Below are 22,562 nucleotides of genomic sequence, written 5' to 3' on the forward strand. Positions count from 1 at the left end.
CCCTACATACAAATGAGTTCCGTTCCGAGACCGCGTTCGTAAGTTCAATTTGTTCGTGAGTCCAACAAAGTTAGCCTAGGTACCCAACTAACACAATCGGCTATATAGTACTGTACTGTAATGGGTTTATAATACTTTTCACACAAATAATACATAAAAAACAAACACAAAAAATAAAGAAAATATTTTTAATCTTACAATACAATACCTTGAAAAGTACAGTAGTACAGTGCAACAGCTGGCATCCAGGGGCTGGCATCGCATGAACAGGCAAGAAGAGTTACTGACTGGAGGAGGGAGAGGTGGTGGGAGATGGTAGCGCTGAAGGATCCTCAGCAATAGGAGATGGAGGGCAAGCTGCAGTGTCACTCACGCCTGACGTGGATGGCACAGGTCTGGTTCCTTGCTGGATTCAATTCTATCTACCCTCTTGAAAAAACGATCCAGAGATGTCTAGGTGGTAGCTCTTTTTTTCTCGGCATAGATGACAAGGTAGCACTGGATTGCATTCTGAACGGCTGCTGCAAACTTCGTGTACCGTTCTACATTCAGGTCCTGTACCTCAAAAACTAACAGTGCCTCCTCAAATAAAGAAAATCCCCTTGCTATTTCCTGTGTCATGAACCTCTTCAGTTCTTCAGTTACCTCTTCCTCTTGTCTCTCTTCGTCCTTCCTCTGGGCCTCCAATTCCTGGCGCTTCTTAACAGCACCAGCTACATCACTGCTGCTTTTACGTTTGCTTCCAGACATCCTGGGCTTGAAACAAAGATACTTACTGTACTACTGTATTCTATACAGTACTGTACAGTAAAGCACACAAAAGCACAACCACTTGTAGAGGATGCACGCATGTGACAACGTATGCCAGACACATGAACTAATTTACATGATTGGACACGTGAACGCACGTTCGCCTCTTTGGAAGCTCTCAACTTGAAGGTTCATATGTAGGGACTTACTGTACTTAGAAGAGAAGATAATAAAACATGTTTTTTAATATCTACTTTATACTTTGATTTGAACACCAAATGCCATCAATATATAGCACGTGTCTTATTATACCGACCCCTGTTGTCTGATGAAACGTGAGTCTAGAATCACATTCTAGCTTATGTCCTTCTAAAGAAGCGTTTCCAGGAGTGGTTCAATGTGCTCTTTTGCAAAACAGCATTAGCCATGAGTATGTTCTTCGGGTAATGTGATGCACTGACTTGGCATCTCAGTCAGTGATAGGAGGCACTTTTCTCTTTTTTGAGGAAATGTCCTGTCTTGACCTGAGGCTCATGTAGTGCACAGGCCTCTGCTAAAGCAGATTGTTTTTCTGGACCAGATCACAAGCCAGGATTTTAAACTTGTGAAAATGCATAATAATTTGTCCTCCTGCATGTCTGGAGTCTGAATTGATGGTTCTCATTTAACCACCAGCACAGATCACAGGTGGTACCCAACTCACCAGTGTGAGGAATTCCTAACATTCATCAGAAAGTTGGATGTTTGGCACTAGGGTTGATTTTCCTCACAAAAACAGCGACAATTAGGTTCCCAGGTTTGTCAACAGAGCCTTGAACACCCCAAGTGTGCTGTATTATTGACCCCATATTGTCCTCACAGTGCTCTGCCGGCCCTGTTTGGACCACAAAGTTTTCTGTGAAAATGTGAGCGAGGATTTCCTCTAGTTCCAAGTTGCTGATGGCAAGGCTCGTGGTTTGGGGCTGGGGTTTGGGGAAGGCAGGACAGTGGGGTCTAGGGTGCTGTATTAGTTTCCTATTGCTGCTGTAGGAAATTACCACAAACTTAGTGGCCTAAAGGCACACAAATTTACTGTCTTACAGTTCTAGAGATCAGAAGTCCTTCGTGGGTCTCAATGGGCTAAAATCAAGGTGCCTGCAGGGCTGCATTCCTTCTGGAGGCTCTAGGGAAGAATCTGTTTCCTTGCCTTTTCCAGCTTCTAGAGGCTGCCCACGTTCCTTGTCTCATGGCTCTCCTTCTCCATCTTCAAATCCTGCGGTGGTAAGTCCGTCTCATGCTGCCATCTCGCTGGGTCTCTCTTCTCCCTCCCTCTTCCACTTCCAAAGACCAAAGTGAGTACATTGGGCCTACCTGGGTAATCCAGATTCATCTCCCCATGTCAACGTCAGTTGAGTAGCAACCTCAGTTCCATCTGCAACCTTCATTCCCCTTTGCCATATAAAGTAACATATTCACAGGTTCCAGGGATTCGGTCACAGACATCTTTGAGGGGCCGTTATTCTGCCACAGGTAACCAGGAGTAAGGGGGTCCATCCGAGTGTCACATTCAGTTAATTGCTAAGTTTTATTGATAGTATTTTGGAACTCCCAACAGAAACACCCTTATCTTTTACATCTCCCTAGCTGTTTTCCTTACTGCCTCTCACATGTAATGCTTTTCTAATACATTAATAGCTACAGAAGTCCAGCTTTTAGAAAGAGTAAAAATGATTGAGCCACTGAAGTGACCTGGGCAGGCCTCATGGAGGGGGCTGGCCTTAGGGAAGATGATGAATGTACAGGACAGGTTTCCAGAAGGGATATCTTGGGACAAATGTAAAGATTTCAAGTTATTAGGAATGGCTAGGGATAGGTGGAGAGAAGAAAGGGTCGTGTCGGGGAAGCCACATCAAGGAAGGGGATGATTCGAGAGGCTCCTGAGTTCCAGCCTGACTATGGGTTTGTGTAAACATACAGATTGGCCTTCTGCAAGAGCGTAAGATTGGGCCACGTCCTGGCCAGCCTGATCCTGCCGGTGAGGAGGAACTGTGAGGCCCTGATGCTGCTCTGCTCTGCCCCTCAGACGTGGGATGGAAATGAATCGTGAATCTTCAGTTTCACCAAGAGCCTGCTTTGTAAACCAGTTTGAGGCCCACGCTCTTTGCAGCATCTCATTCAAAGAAATTCAGGTCCAGCATCTAATAATACTTGAAAAGCAGTTTAAATCTTGACTTCAGTCTTGAGAAAATGCCAAAGAGGGCACCAAATTTTCAAAGCCCCGTTGCCTTTCCTTACATCTCTTTGACTCCCATACAAAGATCGGCCTCCCTGCTCCTGCTTCCACTCTAATGACTCAGGTCACAGGGACTTCTTTGCTTCCTTGTCTGTTTCACTCTCTTTCCTGTTTCTGTTCAATTTGGTGAAAGTCCAGCTAGGCTCTTGCTTCACGATCCAGGAAAGCAAAGGCAGGTTCTCCTCTGTGGGTGGCAGGGGGATGGGCTCTTGACACTCATACTCGTTTTTCCTGTCGCATTTAGTTCTTTCAGCCAAGGTAGAGAGCAGGGAGGCGAGGGCTGGCGGGAACGCAAGGCCATGGGCAGGGCGGTCCCCAGGCGGCTGTGGCCTTCTCCCTGCTAATGGAATCGGTGTCGTGAAGCAGCGAGGGCTCCACAAGAGCGGAACCGAAGCTGGCACCCGCGGGGCTGCAGGAAGAGGCAGAATCTTGCTGGGGTTTCATTTAAATGGATGCATTTTACAAATATTGGATTTTAGCTCACTCAAGAAACAATTAAACTCCAAATCGGGTTGTACATATTAAATCATAACAGTGGGGAGGCAAATGCAGAGGTGCTTAGCGGATTTAAGAATTAATAGAACAGAAATTGGTACCGTGAAATTAGCGCCTCGTCCATCTAATCGAATGGTGCATTTACCCACAGTGCCAAAATAGATACAGTTAGGCATAGCACTTATCTTTCCTGTGGCACCTGATGGCTGGAGGTCTTAAAGAACTTTTCAAATTACCCTTCTAAAGTAATTAAATCTCTGCCTGGAGGTAGGGGGAAGAAGAAGAAGCCATCCGTAAAATAAAATGCAAAGACTCTCGCTTTTCCTGTCGCTTTGTAATGCTGGCAGGCTGGTTTCTTTCTCTGTCCACACGTGCATTTTCGTGGAGCTGCCGGGTGACCACCAGCATTGGGTTGGTCTTCCTTGGGGCCACTGTATGGAATCTTGCCCGCCAGTTCTTCTAGAAGTGACTGCCTCTTCTGATCTATTGAAATCCTTAATACGTGGAAGTAAATGCTAAGTACCTTGTATTATTAGTAGACTGAGCTCCACAATCAGGTTCTTGTCTTTTGGGGAGTATGGGCCATGTCTTTCTTTTTTTTTTTTTTTTTGCGGTACGCGGGCCTCTCACTGCCGTGGCCTCTCCCGTTGCGGAGCACAGGCTCCGGACGCGCAGGCTCAGTGGTCATGGCTCACGGGCCCAGCCGCTCCGCGGCATGTGGGATCTTCCCAGACCGGGGCACGAACCTGTGTCCCCTGCACCGGCAGGCGGACTCTCAACCACTGCGCCACCAGGGAAGCCCCCGTGTCTTTCTTATATGTGTTTTGCTTTGTTTTTCCTGCAGCTCCCAGCATGGTGTTTCATACATAGCTGGTGCCAGGAGGAATATTAAAAATATTTAATAACTGACTAGGGCACCAACTGATCAGAACAGATGTTGAGGGCTAACACCCAGTACAGCGATGCCACCATGAACCCACTAAATGTCAGCCCTGTGGGGTACAGAATTGTTCACTGGCTTATAAAATGGACCCAGGCTGTGACCGGTTCCTTCTTCTGGAGCAGAGGGTATTGCCAATATGACTAATATAATTGGAAAGTTATAGCATCTTTATTTTACAAGTGGACAGACATTTTAAACTAACTTCCTGAATGATACTGCGGCTTGCAAACTGCATTTAAGTTTTGCATGTAACGACAATATGATGACACTGATAATGACAATGCCACACATTTTTATGATTCTTTATAAATTCTTAAAAGAATGTTCCCATCTGTGATCTCATTTTATTTTCTTAGCAACTCTGAGATAAATATGACAGATATTAATATTCTCAAATTATAAAGAAATGGAACATCAAAAAGATTATGCTTTGGATATTGCATCATGTAAATATTCACACACATGCCCCTATGCACACATATGTACATGAACAGACTTACACGTAAAAGGATGATGCCTAGGCTTGGGAAGCAGATGGTTCAAAGAGATGAAAAGTCCTGGTATTGTTTAAGAATACGTACAGTGCAACACATTGAAAGTTTGGAGGGTGGACAGAAACATTAGGATTCATCTCAGGTGGATGAAGCTTCTCACCAGAAGTGTGTTTAGAACAGGAGTTTTGAGAAACTCAAAGAGTGAAGCAACTTCAGGAGTTTGGGGTATATATTTATACTTATATAACTGGTTAAAATTTCTCAGTCTAGTACAGGTTACCGTATCCTGGGATCCAACGATAAACTTTCAAAAGGGTCTTTGAATACTCTGAAATTATATACGGCACTTTGTATGTATAGATGTGAACTTATCTGGGGAGTGAATCCATGGATTTCATTGAGTTTTCAAAGACTCTGTCATTCAAAATAGTTTAATAATCTCTGCTTCAGGGAGTCTCAGTTATTTACCTTAAATGATAAATAGAGTAGCATAAATTAGGGTTTAGGATTAACACAAATAATTTGCAGACTTATAATGATGTATGAGTTTAAGTGGTTCGTTAACCTATACACTCTCATGGCAAGAATATACTTATTATCTTTTATTCTAAGTCTTCTTTTCTAGGTTGCTTTGCTGTTTCTACTATTTCCTGCTTCCTCAATCTCCTTTTCTGGAAGCCTTAATTTTACAATTTTCTGCACCTCTAGGCAATTTCCCTCTTACTATTTAGGGTATAAAAGAACTTGAATGACCCCAGGCTCTAGAGAAGGATCGTAAGTTTCTACCACAAGCACCCTCCTGAGTAAATGCCATCACTCAGACCCTCGGATTCTCACCTAGACTTTTCTGTCCATATTATGCCCAAGAGCTGAATGGTTTGCACATTCTTTCTCTATTACCCAACCTATTAATTTTCTGATCAAGAGTAACTGCTACCACATCATTACCTTGTTGGTGACAGTAACATATTGACTCGATTAGCTTTCAAGGGGGAATTAAAAGAGGTTAATGGCCCACATTTGTTTATATCCTGTTAATAGGTGAGGCTATGGGGGATTGTGGAAAAGACTGGAAATTAGGGCCTCTGGGTTTCATCCCAGCTCTACCACTGCATGCCCTCTGCCTAACACGTAACCTCTTCTCATCTCTGAAATGGCCTCAGTTGTGAGAGGTCCTTTCTGACATACCATTATACGATTCTTTAATAGGCCACCTGAGCAGATAGAGAATCATTTTGGAGAGATCTCCAACTCTCAGAGATATTTTGGAGTTTCCAAAATGCTTGCCTCATCTCTCGCTTAATCAGTGGTTTGTGAGAAATCACTGTGGTTATTGAAGCACAGGGCACCGTTTTTACAGCTTCCATTAAGGAGTGAAGCCAGGCTGCGGCTGCGCTGGCTCAATAAATCATTTGTACTGGGAATGTATTTGTCAGTTTTTCCGCAGATTGTGTGATTATGGCCTCGTTTTATTTCCAATGCTCATAAGTGGGGATGAGAGCTGACATTTGGTAATTGAAACAGTGTTCTACCTTTCATAGCACAGTTAGCAGGAAGTGTTAAGAGTTTTATTTCTCTCCAAAGGGTTTTCTCTTGCTGGCTGCCTCCAAGTTCCCAGGGTTTCACACATTCTGCACCAGGCGGGCTCGCCAGGACATCGAAGACCACTACCAACAGCTGCTACAAGGTTAAAATCTTTAGAAGAAGGAACAGATTGCAGTTTGCTCCTGAGGGTTTGTTGAGTTTACGTTTCTGAAATGTTAAGAGACACACAGTATAAGAATTTTGAACATTTTGACTTGTGCCTTTATTTATTTATTTTTATTGAAGTATAGTTGATTTACAATGTTGTGTTAATATCTGCTGTACAGCAAAGTGATTCCGTTATACATCTATATACATTTTTTTCATATTCTTAAGAATTTTGAACATTATTAATGAGTAGAGTTCTTCCTTCTTCAGGTCTGAAGGGAAAGGGTTCTCTTCTTTCCATGATCCTTCTTGCTCGCCGACTCCCACCAGCTCAAGACCAGCATCGCTGAGCCCTCACTGTGTGCCAGACCCTGTCAGTATTCATCACAATGACCCTAAGGGGTCCTCAACATAATAGTCTGCACTTTATCGGAGTGTGAGCTGATTGGCTCCAAATCAGGAGTCTGCCTTCCCCACTGGCACCCCATTGCTTCACATGTTCACATCACTTTTAGATTTCTTTTCTCATTATTGTTAATGCTGTTCTACCTATAATGGCGTTAGAGTCGACAGCTTTGCCCTACGCCACCTCCTCTCACCCTAATCACACATATCCACACCCACACAGGGACACACGCACAATCCCTCACACACAGACATCAGCACAGACACATGTGCACATAAACTATCAGAGGCTCTATCGCACGCATATGCACGCACGTGCACACGCACACACTCACACTCACACACATTGAAAGTAAAACCCCCAGAGTTTCCATGGTGCAGTTTCCTGAGACTCCTGTTCTCCCTCACCCGGGACTCTGACTCTCTGCTGCTCTAAGTTGCCCCCCTCTGATCCCTGCTTCTCCCTTCCTGAGCAGTGTAGCCAGCTTCCTGCATCTTCCACCTCCTGCTAAGGATAGAGGTGTGGGGCTGAGAGGTTAAGGCAAAAGGCTCTGTCTGCATGCCTGTGGGAGTTTTTAGGCAGATAGATGGTTGGGATCAGGGGCGAGGTTGGCTCCAGTACCTGGTAGTGGGGGTCATGTGCTACCGCTGCTGGGCTGACATGGGGACATAAAATCTTCCCCCTCGACACTGTAGGAATGGGGCTACCCCAGGAACCTGGCGGGGCGGTGCAAGTCTGGGGAAGTATGGAAAGGGACCCATGGCTAGTTTATATATATATATATACATATATATATATATATATTTTTTTTTTTAGTGGTACGTGGGCCTCTCACTGCTGTGGCCTCTCCTGTTGCGGAGCACAGGCTGCGGACGCGCAGGCTCAGTGGCCATGGCTCACGGGCCCAGCCGCTCCGCGGCATGTGGGATCTTCGTGGACCGGGGCACGAACCCGTGTCCCCTGCATCGGCAGGCGGACTCTCAACCACTGCGCCACCAGGGAAGCCCCTATATATTTTTTTTATTAATTTTTATTGGAGTAGAGTTGCTTTACAATATTGTGTTTCTACTGTGCAGCAAAGTGAATCAGCTATATGTATATATATATCCCCTCATTTTGGATTTCCTTCCCGTTTAGGTCACCACAGAGCACTGAGCAGAGTTCCCTGTGCTATACGGTAGGTTCTCATGAGGCATCTATTTTATACATGGTATCAATGGTGTATATGCGTCCATCGCACTCTTGCTTGCCTCGCCCGTACCGCCTCTCCCGAGGTGCCCCGTAGTGACCCAGCAATAATAACACAAGATTCATAATAGTGTGGTTTTAGAGGCAAACAACTTCTCCCTTTGGACGGCTGATGTCAGAAATTCCCTTGGAGATGAACAAAGTCGTATGCCTTCTCCCAAGTTTAAAGATAAGGGGGAGCATGTGGGTGTCCTCAGAGAGCTGACCTAGTGGCTTTCACACACACAAAGATCACTGTGGTGTGAGCTCAGAGCTACGGGCTGGGGCTGGGACAATGGGCTCCCTCTGGTGGCCTCAGACAAGCCGCCACCTCTCTCTGTGTCTTATTTTTCCCATCTGCCAAAAGATGAAAGCGTTGGCTTAGAAAATCTCCAAAGCCCTTTTATGGCTAACTTCCAGATATGTGTATTATGATAAGTTGACCGTGAAGCACTTTCATATTTTAATGGGGGTGGGGTAAAATGAGGACACAAGGGAACCAGCACCTGAAAGGGACCCAAGTGAAGTAGGGACATAGGCCCTAAGGTCAGGCCTCCTCACTTCAAACTGGTAAATCAAAGCTTTGGCCAGAGGTATGTTAGGTTTTCTGAGCTGGGCGTGTTCTGATCTCCACGAGGAGACGGCTTCCAAAGTTTGATGAGGATGGAGGATCTGCAAAGGTAAGAAGGGGACAAGGAAATAGCTGTTTCACAATCTCATCAAGGGTCTCCTGGTTGCATTAGATTAGGCACTGTAAGAATTACAGGCAGGCACAACTCCTGCCTAGTGGAGTCTCACAAGCTGTGTGACCCTGGGAAAGCTGCTTAACCTCTCTGAACTTCAGATGATTCCCCTCTAAGGTAGGGATAACAATTCCTACCTGGGAGGCTTCGTGAGCTAGGGTTTGCAGAAACGCCAGCTAGAGAGCAGGGTATATACGGCAGGCTGTTCGTGAATGGTCTCACAGAGATGCATCCATGGCTCAGACACTTGACCTGGGATTGTAGCAAGTTCCATAGAGCAGAGAATAATATGAATAAATAACATTTAGCTCTCTGGTGTTTGGAAAGCATTTTGCTTTTAAATATTCCTGCCTGCAGGAGGTTTTCTAAAGGTCAGCTCCATACAGCTTATTAAGGAAGATGATTAAATCAGTTGGCAGTTTGAGAAGAAAAAGCAGATGGATTTCAACAGCATCCTCCCCCCACGATTGACATTTTCTTTTACAAATCAAGGCGAGATTGTGGATTTGCTCTCGTGGTTCTCCGAAGGAGACCGTGGTGGTGCTGGGATGCGGCTCCGGTGCCTTCTGCCTTGTTTACGCCCAGCTGTTATTCTTGTTCCTGTCACTGCCAGTTACTGAAGAATCCATCATGCCCGAGACTCACAAGGGGGCTTCTTTTCTGCTTCCTGAGGAGGAGTGGCAGGGGCAGTGGAGGTGAACAAATTGGATTGATTACCTTCTGAAGACAGGGTTCGAGCTTCTGTCCTAATCATGCTGGCAGGACCGCCAGGCTGTCTGATTCACTCAGACAAAAGCCCTGAGAAAACAGGGAGGGTTAGGAGCCCATATGCTCACCTGGTGGTCTAGCGGCCACTCTGGATTGAGCAGGACTTCAGAAATAAGGAGAACATCTTTACTGCTAATAACTTCCCACAAATGTCATAACCAAGGCTCTGAATGCAAAAGACATGCCAAGATCTAATTCCACGTACTTATGTGTGTGGCTTTCTGATATCGACTGAGCTATTAATTGCTGCGTGTGTTCCTTTTTGTACTCCCCTTCCTGCAGGTAACTGGCTCAGCACGTTATTGATTCGGGAGAGCTACGTGGTGGGGTAGAAGGTAGAAGTGGCCTGTTAGTCCCTCTGTCTCTGGTTTTTCAAAAGCTGAATTGCTCAGGAGAACAAATAGGGTTCGCTGAGGAGGTAGAAAGAAAGGAGAAGTGATTTTAGAGAATTGTTAGAGAAGCAGGAGAGATCAAAAGACTCTCTCCACTGACCCCCACCCCACCCTGCCCTCTACTAGGCTGGGAGATGAGGGAGAGAGATATCGGAAGCACTGAGATAACTTACTCATCAATCCTATTTTGTTCTATGTATTCATGTATTTATCACTCCTGGGTGCCCACTTCTGGGTGTACACTTCCTTCTCTCCTTACTAGGACCAAAGCCTTTGGCTCATCCCATGAGCTCATGTATTGCCTGTTTCCTCTGCTTCTGGAAGACTGGTTTTATGAAATATCTGGAATTTCTCATATCACTAAGAAAAAGTACAGATTTTCCAGAATGACCAGGGGCTCTGTACACATAACACTGAGCGTCATTGGAGAGATTAGAACTGAAGACACTCTTTTAAGATAAGATGTTACTATAAGGCGGAATGCATAACAGAAGTGTACAATGTTTCCTAGGAACTCCAGCATTTCAATTTTATGATACTTTTATTGAATATTCAATAAAAGAATATGACACCCTTTCAAATCGTGTTCTTGTAACCTCCTGCTATGAAGCTAAATGAAGACAGATCCGTGCTATCAGCACAAGTGGCACTCAACCGATTCTAAAACTTATATTTTTCCTGTATTGAGCATATTTTAAATGCACAGCATTAAAATCCTTGGTTCCTAATAGCTCAGTCCTTTCACTTGCATATCACATTGCCTTCAACAGTTCAGCATTTTTGTCTGAGAACATTTTTGGACGCTAGTTGGTGCTATTGTTGGCTAGTAATGGTACTGTTTCCTTCATTCATTCCACAAAAATTTATTGAGTGCCTACTCATTGCCAGGCATTGCGTTAGGCTCTAGAGAGGACTGGGACATACCGTCTTCGTTGTCAATGAGTTTGCAGTCGACCAGGCAAGATGAACTCAGCTGACTCTATCTTAATGATCCTCTAAGCTCTGTAGCAGCGTGAGGCAGAGGGTGATACGATGGGCACCCAATCCTGGCTGCAGGGGGCCGAGGAGAGGCAGGGCAGGGAGGGCTTCCACAAGCAGAGGAGTAAGGGTTACCCAGGGGAAGGGGAAATGGGGAAAGAGGCAGCAGCATGTCCAAGGGTAGGTATCCATCAACTGGACATGCCTATTTGACTCAGGGACAATTTCAGATTTCAAAACACAAACCAGTAACTTCCGGCTGAGTAATATATGTAATAGACGACCCTATCCTGGTACTCGCCTCACCCACATTTATAGTCCAGACTCTATCAGTTAAATAATGCTCCTTTACATGGAGGAGTGAAATTACTTTCCAAAAAATTGCAAATGTATGTGCAAAAATGCAACGTTTAACATTTTTGCATAGTGATGACTTTGTCCCGTCTTCCTGAAAAATTGCAGTACTTGCCCCCAGACCAGAGCCTCCAGGGAAATCCAGCTTTCAGAGTCTGTACCTTCTTCTGCCCCTTCCACTGGGTGCCTTGTCAGGCTGCTGGACCTGGAAGTTATCCTCCCTCTTGCCTCTGGTCCTCCACAAGCCTGAAGTAAGTCTTTGATTTCATGAAAGGAGAGGTCTTTCTTGGACTGTCCAGTTCTCCAAAGCAGGAACATGTCAATGGAGTCTTTTAAAAGCAATAGAGGTGGCAGTAGGACCCAACAAGTTCACTGGACTTGGCCGTTAGGAGGCCATTGATGACCTTGGCTTGAGCAGAGAAGCCAGATTGGGGTGGGTTGAAGAATGAATGAGAGCTGTGCAAATGGAAATCATGAGTGGGGTCTTCTCAGTTAGGACTTGGCTTGACAAAGGCGAGTGGAAAGGGACTAGACGGTGGGTGCAGGGACAAGTTGAGATACAGAGAAAACAGGTCTAGACATTTCCCATGCTACCTATTGCCACTTTTCATGCTCTTAAACCTAAAAGTCACTTAAAAAAGGTACTCGTACGTTTCAATTTTCCCCCAAATAGCCATTGTTTCCTAAACAGAAAAACTTTAACATCCTCTGCCTATCACTGACATCCAGAAAGAAAATGCAGTTCATTTTTTCCCTTTCAAATCATTAAGAACAAATCAATCACTTCGGGAAAATTCTTGTCATTGTCAGTGTGCCGAAACAGGCTGTGGTTCTGCACATGGGCACCGCGTTAATACATGCATTTATTCTCTTTGCTCGCACAGAGACCCTGGGTTGCTTGTTTCCTTAAAGGCTGCCTGTCATCTCTTATGGGACCTTCACGTGTCAGAGATACCGGTTACCTCACGTCACAGCCCATCAATCGGCTTATCTCCAGAAGAATGTGAAATTGCCTAACAAGCCTGCAAATGTGAAGGGCTCCACGGTGGCTTAATCACACATGATGTTCCCCTGTCTCATCTGTCCCCATACAGAGGCTGCACCTCTCATTTCTTAGACAGATGCATTTCCTAGAGCTGTGGCTGGGCTATCCCAGTTGTGTGGGGTTTTAACCCCCATTCCCCAATTCCGGGGTGAATTTCACTCTGGAAGCCCTCCCGTGCCCTTCTCCCCACCTTAGAATCTTTCAGTCATCTCCTTCCCTAAAACTGATCTGGGCAATCTGGCAACATGGCAAAATTATTTTAGCCCAGGCTTTTAACTGTGTTTGGAGTGAGTGATAGCCTTGGAAACTTACTTGGGGGTAATGCACACATCCAAGTATATATGTCCAGCAACGTTTGCCACTTCGGGAGGGTGTGTACTCCCTTGATACTCGCCCTCTTTGCAGAATTCTCCTGCCAGGGTCTTCTATAATCCACTAGCTGTCAGCAGGGATGGTTGTGATCAAAACTGCCCCCTCCAAAAACGGTGCACATTCTGTGAAGTGAAAGACATCATGGTGGATGCAAAGATGAATAAAGCGATGGTCCAGCCCTCAACAAGGCAGAGGACCATACATTGTATCAAAGGTACATATATTATATAAAGGACTAGGAAGCTGGGGACACAGTGTCATGAAGGAGCCAATAGTATGATTATTTCTTAGTGTGATTATTTCTTAAAAGAAGGAGACAAACATGCCCAGGATAAGTCAGTGCTTTTTTCTGTGGTCCAGAGGTTTTGGGGGCAGCTGCTTCTTTATAGAATTTGTATTAACAACATTTAGAAATTTTCTGTATTCCTGATGCTGTGGCATTTGTGGCCTCGCTGGCTGGGGAAAAATGGCTGTTCCAAGGGGGCTAGTGAGTTCTTAGAGACAGCAAAAGGCTCACCCCCAGGAGCATCCCTTTCATTTGCATACTAACAAATCCAGAACCTTTCCTCTGAACTACCTCCTCTCTCTGGCTCAGACACTCTAGGAGGCAGGATTCCTCCGCCCTAATCAGCCAGAAATGGGTACTAGACAACTAGAGACCACCTCTATACCCAGAGCCCACTGATTATTCAGACGAACCAGTCCTAAACTGGTTCCTGCGGAAAACACAATAAATGCTCTGGGCCATGATTTCCATTCACCCCTTTGGGCTCCTGACCAAACCTGGTGTTTTCCCATGTGACCCTGCATGGAGTAACATGCCCCATCCTCTCCAGAAGTGTAGTACTGAAACAAAATGTCTACACTGAACTCCTTTCAATGGCATTAGCCTCTCTGTGTTGTCACTCAGTCACCTCTATAAATTAACATCCTGCAGGTGCATTTTGAGATAGAAGTGGGCTCTGAGACGGAGGGTAACCCCGTAAGAGGAAAAGATCTTAGGTCTTGGGCCATCTGCTTCTTAGGGCTTATGGGGTGTGGGAGTGAGCCTTTCCCCTTGTCGTTAAATTCTTTACAAAAACATGATTTATAGCAGTGGCATTTACATAATAATTTATCTAATTAACCTCCTGATTTATGTAAAAGAATGTTGTTTTTATTTTTCTGCTCATAAATATTTCTGTGATAAGCATACTTTTAGATAAAGTGTGAACGTTCTTGTTTCTTTCCTTTAAGAAATTTTAAAGGTAAAATGACTGAACCCAAAGAGACATTTTTGCTGAGATGGGATGAGCTGAAAAGAGATGTGTTCCCTGAAAATTTCTGAAGGTGTGTTTGTTTCTGTTTCTTATTTTAAAATAAGACTTAAAATCATGGTTTTCGGGCTTCCTGGTGGCGCAGTGGCTGAGAGTCCACCTGCCGATGCAGGGGACACGGGTTCTTGCCCCGGTCTGGGAAGATCCCACATGCCGCAGAGCGGCTGGGCCTGTGAGCCATGGCCGCTGAGCCTGCGCGTCCGGAGCCTGTGCTCCGCAACGGGAGAGGCCACAGCAGTGAGAGGCCCACGTACCGCAAAAAAAAAAAAAATCATGGTTTTCTAGGTAAGTTAAACAATTTCCATACTTTTCAACCCTCAACTCTCTCTGCCCATATACCGGGCTAATTGCCAGTGGGCAGTTTTAAAACTCACACATGTTTTCATCTTTATAGTTAACTCAATTTATATAATACATGGCCACTTCCCACATGTTAATAAACACAGACAGTAAAATTGTTAGACAGTGATTTCATCATTGTCTCCACAGTTCTTTTAAGTGCTTCAACATGCCTGTCACTGCTCTTTGCTGTAGCTGAATAAGAGACCATCCCAGACCTCACAGACTGGGCTATTCGGTGCAGGCATTGTTGAGTGAGCAGAGAAAAGATGACAACAGTGGTCAGAACCCTGGACACGTGCAGAATCAAATGAAATGTGACTCTAAGTTGACAGTTGATGTTTTTATAGAAGTGGAGACGTTAGGACTTCTACATCCACGTGACTATGTCCTCGGGAACAAAGGCACCTTAGAGGCTCTGTACCTAGAAGAGTGACACTGCCGTTTCCTTTTGGGGGTGTCCTTGTCGTGTGCAACACCTACGGCCACATTTTCTTGATACTCCTCAGTGGCAGCGAGTCTTTATTCTTTGCGAGTGGATTTGCTTATTGATGAATTTCACTTGTCACACGGACCCCAGTCTGAAGTTGTTCTGGGTCAAAAGGAACCAGGACTTCTTTAAGGCAAAGTCATCCCTTTTTTCCTGTAGCTCATAAGCTGGTTCTGAAGACAGGTCTCAAAGACAAGATTTCCAAAATATTTTGGGCAATAGCAGAATCTCCAGCCTGGACCTTTGGACTCCCAAAAGGATACTCAGATATAACATGTTTGGACACACACACGCACATGCACATACAATGATATTGGCCAAGGGGTCAAGGGAATGGACTGGGTGTCTGCTAAGGACCTTTCTAACTCTAGGGGTCTTTGCTTCTATTATCAACTTGATTAGTCAGGGAAAGCCTGGGAAGTGTCAAAGCCATCTTTATACCATCTACCATTCATATTTGCCTCTGTAATCAGAGCAAGAGGACATCTCCCCTGTGATAAGTAGCCCAAATGGAAAAGGCCAGTGGGACTTATTTCTAGATATTAGTCAAAACTGGGTGTGCTTAACAAAAGCAACGAATGTTATTTTCAGTTTCAGATCATTGTCTAAGTGAAATGGCTAAAATTAACTTCCTTAAGTATCACGGGAACCCAAGCATCCTCCAGAGGAAGAGGCTGTGAGGGGAATGGTGTGCACTCCACAACTGAGACCCCTGGTCTTGGCTTGACCAAAGCTCTTAGGGAGGCCCTGTGAAAATTTGCTGACTAGTCAGACCAGCAGCTGCTCATTGTACTGTTGTCTAAAAGAGTCGGTTTCATCCTTAAGGCACTGCTGGGGAGTCAGTCCCAGTCTTGCCTATCTCTTGGGGGTTATCACAAGTGTTAAAGAGGTAGTGCAGATAAAAAAAAAACCTTTAAAAATGTTTTACATTTATATTCCCATTACTAGGCTATGAGTTATCTAATAATATCAAAGACATTATATAGTCTGGGAAGTGGATTACTAGAATGTTACAAGTCCATCTTAGAATCAAGAAAATGTGCTAATAACTTATGGAAGTCACACCAAAGGTGGTTTAAGAGATGGATGTTAGTGGCTTGGTGGCAGGTGTTATAGAGAAAACTCTGCTCAGAGACTTGAAACCCATCGCCCATGCCTTCCCTTTCTCCTGACTGCTCATTCCCATACTGGCTCTGGATTTAAGGTTGAAGCTTGGGGATAGGGCGAGGGGCACGTTCCCCCCAGGAGTCTCCAGCTGTGCTCCTGGGGCCCCTGGGCCGGTACTGTGACCTCTCTGTTTGTACACCTCCATGGTTTACTCTAGGACAGATTGAATTGGAAGAAATGTATGGTTCAGGGAAGAGCATAATGAAAGTGGGAACTCCTTATTCATAACGCAAATACACATTGAGCCCTTATTATAAAGCAGAGCGCTAAAAGCTGGTACTGCAGAGGGGAGCATTAAGTGGGCAAGAAAATCAATGTAGAGAGAAATGAAGCTGCATTTCTCCAAAACATCCTTCAGATGTTACAGAAAAAGCCGAAGGAAATTTTTGGCCAACCCAATAGAATGAAGGGAGGGAGGACACAGTTTGGGCAATGGAAGTGGATATGAGATATTCTCTCAAAACTATCCATCCCGTCCCACTGCTACCCTCTACTGTAAGCTACCATTATCTACTGCCTGGGCTATTAGCCTCTAGCTGAACCACTAACAGACACTCTGGTCCCCTCCTAATCTGTTCTTCTACTTGCACCCATCTCTAAAAACTCAAGGCTGTTCATGACACTTCTCTGCCTATTACCCTTCATGGCTTCCCACTGCTCCTAAGATGAAGACTAAACCCTTAAGTGGACCAGCAAAGCCTGCATGGTCTGGTTCCTACTCTCTCTTCACCTCATCGTGCGTCACGCTGTTTCTCCAAGCTTCTGTTTTAGCCACATACTGGTTCTCTTTTTGTCCTGTATGGTCATCACGTTCCTTGCAGGGACAGGGGCTTTCAGCTGAGGTTCCTTCTGCCTGGTGCACTCTATACAGGGTGAATTTCCACATTTCCAGAGTGGATGATCACTTAATGCCAGAGTCCTTCCTTGATCTCTTTGTTTAGGTCAAACCCCCAATAGTGGGTGTGTCCTACATCACCTTTGTAGCAGTTTTACATGCTGGACTGTGGTGTTTGGTTATGATTCTTTCCCCTGCTGATATACTAGTTCTCTGAAGGGAGGGACCTCATCTGGTTTGGGTTACAGAGGTGTTCCCAGCACCTGATACATAGTAGGGGCTCATTAATATATGTTGAATCAATCAATAAAAGCAAATAGTGAGAAATAATGAAATCCCACTCTAAGACTGGACCAAAGAAATCTTCTCAAAGGTGTTGTCCTGACAGGAACGTTGAGTAAGTTTATAAGGTAACTCACCTGTCTGCCTTTTCTCCTCCAGATGAACAGAAATTCTATTTTCTAACTTTGAATCTCTCTACTGCATTCAAAGTCATTTCTAACATGCAGCTTCTTAAATTTCTCATATTAAAACAGCTTGAAATTCTAGGTGGAAAAGAGTCTTTTTCTATGAAAGCAAATAATTTAGATGTTATTCAGTTTGATCTGCAAATCAAGAAAATACCCAGAGTCAATTAGGCTTACTCAGGGGCTAGTAGGTGGTCCTGTGTCTCTGAAGCCATTTCTTTTTCTTTTGCTTTACAGATGTGACTGTAGAAGCCAATATGATAATACAGAATGAAAGTCATGTACTGCCAGCGGATTTAGCTGTTTTCTCGCCAAATGTTATGTTTGTTAAGACTGAGCTATCATCAAAACAAAACAAAGGAGTCGTTCAAGAAGTGAGTTCGAAATGCAATCTGGTATTACATTTCTGATAACAAGAATAAATCAGTTCCAATGAGTCTCAGTAAACAGGTTTTGACGTCCTTTGTAATTTTTAAATGACGTCCTTAACTTATTACTTATGTGTGATTTATTTGAAGGGATTACTACTCATATATTAAAGACTCCAAGTCTGAGGATCTTGAATCATCTCCCATATCATCAGTCATCAGGACAGAATGTTGAGGGAGAGCATATACTGCCTTCTAATAAACCTTCCCAAGGCCTAGAGAAGCTGCAGAGACAGCAGGTTTCAGATTTTATATGGCATTTGCTCAGTTCAGTGAGCATCTGCTGGGTACCATTTTGTAGCAAGCACTATGCCAGCCAAAGAGGGAGGAGAGCAAGAATGGTAGTCAGTGACTTGAAGTAGCTTCTTCTTAATGTTTATTCTATGGCTGGGCAGCAGGCTTGAGAAGCACTGCCTTATAGTAACAAGTATTACAGTCCCTATTGATAAGACCCTTCACTGCTTAAGGAAGGGCATTGAAACTACAGGCTTAATTAGGGCAAAAAAAAAATACAAATCCGAGTCGTAAAAGCGGTTCCCTCCGAAAATCCACATTGTGGTAATTAATGGCAATCTGTCCCATGTATTTTAAAAGGCGAGAGGTGGGGCTTGCCTGGTGGCACAGTGGTTGGGAGTCCGCCTGCCGATGCAGGGGACGCGGGTTCGTGCCCCAGTCCGGGAAGACCCCACATGCCGCGGAGCGGCTGGGCCCGTGAGCCATGGCCGCTGAGCCTGCGCGTCCGGAGCCTGTGCTCCGCAATGGGAGAGGCCACAACAGTGAGAGGCCCGCGTACCGGAAAAAAAAAAAAAAAAAAAAAGGCGAGAGGTGGAGAAAAGGTGAATGGTTCTTCTCTGAAGACATAGGTTGTCTCTGAAAGTTAAAGGAGATTTTGTCTGTTTCTTGAAATGTCTTCTAATTTTTTGCCTATGAGCTACTTTTTATAATAGGATACTTGTTCATGAAACTGTTTCTTGATCTTTGCTTGAAAATCCCCTTTTATACCAGCAAAAATCTGCCGCAGCTGGGATCCCACGTACTCCTATTTTAAACACCTTGTTACAAGAGATGCAGTGTGGAAGGCATTTCTTGATTCTGTACTGCCAATTCAATATTCACTTTATCTTAGGATATTTGCTGTTATCAATTGGAATGGCTCTGTCAGCTAAAGACAGTATAAGTTTTATCCTTGGACTGCCTCTTCTCTGGGTTGTGATATTCAACAAATGAATATTATAGCACAGCAATGAAGAAGGTGAGTCAGGGCTTCCCTGGTGGCTCAGTGGTTAAGTATCCCCCTGCCAATGCAGGGGACACGGGTTTGAGCCCTGGACCGGGAAGATCCCACATGCTGCAGAGCAACTAAGCCCGTGCACCGCGACTACTGAGCCTGCGCTCGAGAGCCCACGAGCCACAACTAGAGAAAGCCTGCGCGCAGCAATGAAGACCCAACACAGCCAAAAATAAATAAAATAAAAAAAAGAAGGTGAGTCAAAGGCAAGCAAAGCATTATGGTGTCTACCTGCAGAAGGAACCTCCACCTTCCTCTGGGCTGCAAGAGCCAGAATGAGCCTATTATCCATTTCTGAGTGCAGAGCCAGGCCTCAAATGTATCTCCGTTTTATTTACTCTTCTTAAACCTGAAATAAATTTTAGTTTTTAAGCTATAGCAACAACAACGACAACAAATGGTTATTCCATGGACCGCAGCTTCATAATAGTTTCACATTTCAGTCTCACCGCTGTCGCACCTTTGATGGTACAAAGTCAGCTGCCCGACACTGATGGCCTAATTCATAAGAAAGCACCCAGCACAGTCTCTGGCAGCTGGTATTAATAACAGTTGATCGTAACTGTTGAGAACTGGAATTCAATGGCAGCTTCCTCTACCAGTTTCTCCAAGATTTGTTTTAGGAAGTTTTCCACCTAGGAAATCATACTAACGTCCTTTTCTCTTATAACTAAATATCTCTAGAAATGGAATCTTGCAGGTTCATACCTTTTTCAAGCCTCAACTCTGCTTCCAAAGAATTATGATTTGCTCTGTTGAAGGAAATCTTAAACATACAAAACTAATTGCAGACCGGATTTTGCAGTAGTCACTAAAGTCCAAAGTTTTAAATTATTTTCATGAATTACAGTGGAATGAAGGAAGGGAAATGATGTGAGGGCAGGATGGTTATTTTTGTGACTTCTTATAAGAAAAGTGTTTTATTCTTCACAATTACTCATCCTTTAGAAGCAGGGCTAATCCTTTATCTGAGAAAGGCAACCAATCATGGTGTCTGGAAGGGCACAGAGAGGTCTCTTTTCCACTCCAGTAAGAAAAATAGTTCTCTGACTGGTCTGCCACCATGTCTGAAATTCCAACTATGATGCCTTAGTCTAAAGACAAGACTCTATTATAAAAATGCAAATACATTCTCCAGGAAAGGTAATATTTTATATCCATACAGATAATAAATTTAAAAAAAACTAACTGGTCCATTAGCTTGTCCCAGAGGAAATGGGTGCTAGAGAGGGTTCCAGTCCCTACAATATATTCAATCACAGATGGATCACCACTTGTTAGTGACATTACAGAAGTGACTCTTAACATTGATCAGGTCATTGTGATTGCATGAACGCTAGTCTGTGTGCTCCCTGAGGCCGGGAGCCCCATCTCCCTCTTGGAGTCCCCAGCATGTAGCCTGTGGCCTGCTGGCACGTAGTAGGCTGTATAGCCCCCTAGCCCCCTTTTTTTAAAGAGTGTTTTTTTTAAAAAAGAGCAGTTTTAGGTTGACAATAAAATTGCAAAGAAGAAGGTACAGAGATTTCCCATATACTCCTAGCCTCCACGTATCCACAGCCACCTCTCTTTATCAACATCGCTCAATAGAATGGTACATTTCTTTTCTTTCCCTTTCTTTTTTACCAAGGATGAACCTACTTTGACACATCAAATTACCCATAAATCCATAAGTTTATCTTAGGGTTGACTCGATGTTTTACATTCTAAAGGTTTGGACAAATGTGTAATGATGTGTATCCATCATTATATCATGCAGAGTGTTTTCACTGCCATCAGAATCCCCTGTGCTCTGCCTATTCATCCTCCACCTGCCAACAACCACTGATTTTTTTTGTTATCTCTATAGTTTTGCCTTTTCTAGAATGTCTTATAATTGGAATCAGACAGTATGCAGCCTTTTCAGATGGTCTTCTTTGCTTAGCAATACGCGTTTAGCTCTTCTGTGTCTTATCATGGTTTCATTGCTCATTTCTGTTTAGTGCTGAATAATATTCCATTGTCTGGATGTACCACTCTAGTGCTTTTTCCTCAAGTTAAAATAGAACTAGTAGATTCACTTGGCCTGTGTTATTTTTTTTTCTTTTTAAATTAATTCATTGCTTCCAGTCAAACTGGTCTGTATGCATGTAGATGCAGTCTCCTATCTGCCACGCCACATTTCTATGCATCAGATAAGTTAGAAAAGTTGATGTCACAGAATTAGACACAGTTAGGAAAAACTTGACAATGCTGTTATATTATTTGTCACATACTTTAAGGTAGTGTGGTATAAACAGTGTGCTGGATATGGGGTTGGTTGACATCCAAAAAAATCTTATCAGGAACCCACTCTCCACAGGTGGGCCCTTCAAATGCTTCAAAGGTTATTTCTCGCCTGCGTTGGGGGGATGGGTTCATTTGCCTGGGGAATGCTAGGAGGAATTTTTCACTGGGAAGTGATTAGTGTTCCAGGAATGTGATGGCTTAGAAAGTATAATAATCTAGCAAACCCAGTAGTACATCAGTTGTCAAAGAGCCCTGAAGTGAAAGATTGCCCAAGTGAAGCCAGTCTTTACTCATTGCTAGCTGGAGGCTGTCTGAAAGGGAAACTGCCCTGCTTTCCGGCAGTTAGCAGAGTTTTACAGCCTTGGGAAGGGTTACAGCCTCCCAAGTTAGGAGAAAAAGAAACAAGAAAACAGTATGTGTTGTGTGGAACTAAGCAAACGTTCATTTCTCAGCTCTCAGAAGTGGATGGTCTAAAGATAAGAAAATTTGGGAAATTACGCTTTGTGGGTTCATGTTTAGGGAGGAAACTGGGCATTTAAGGAAGCCCAGGAGAGCACATTTTTCAGTTCGGGGTTGCAAGGCTGAGATCTTGCGCCTCTTGGTGGTTCAGTGGTATTGTTGTGGAGATTGCATATATGTGTCTTAACCCTTCACACATCCGTGCAACTGTGTTCTAGGTCTGGATTTGTCTTGGTCTTGTGCCTTTCTCCCTTGCTGGCATTGTCACCTGATAAGACAAGAAGACTAGTAGATCCTACTTTCAGAGCACTGTTGAGTTACCTGGGAGCTCCAGTTTTCATCCTAGTGACAGATTGCTCTACGAGAGAAGCAGGGACAACCCCAGGCTTAAGGAAGCAGTTAGTGGCATTGATTTTGTGTTTACTTACTTTGTTTATATGAGAAGCAGAATTATATTTGAAACTTTTTTTTTCTATAGCACCACAACTGGTGGCAATATATCTGCAGCTGCAGGCATATTCCTAATCACCGAGCTTCCTTGTAGTTAAAAGAAAATCTACGTATGGATTTAAGTCCA

General features: G+C 44.1%; 1 long non-coding RNA gene across 1 annotated transcript in view; it reads left to right on the forward strand.

Annotated features, from left to right (window-relative positions):
• LOC109549414 (uncharacterized) overlaps positions 1-17,968 on the forward strand; it is a 145,951-nt gene extending 127,983 nt beyond the window's left edge. Inside the window, exons 8-13 of the long non-coding RNA XR_004527459.2 lie at positions 1,833-2,918; positions 6,539-6,687; positions 8,190-8,229; positions 12,399-13,145; positions 14,168-14,260; positions 17,783-17,968. This is a non-coding gene — a long non-coding RNA (uncharacterized lncRNA). The remainder of the gene's footprint in view (positions 1-1,832; positions 2,919-6,538; positions 6,688-8,189; positions 8,230-12,398; positions 13,146-14,167; positions 14,261-17,782) is intronic.
• Positions 17,969-22,562: the final 4,594 nt, after the last annotated feature.

This window comes from Tursiops truncatus, chromosome 7 (assembly GCF_011762595.2).
Source record: "Tursiops truncatus isolate mTurTru1 chromosome 7, mTurTru1.mat.Y, whole genome shotgun sequence".
In the NCBI taxonomy this organism is placed as follows: domain Eukaryota; kingdom Metazoa; phylum Chordata; class Mammalia; order Artiodactyla; family Delphinidae; genus Tursiops; species Tursiops truncatus.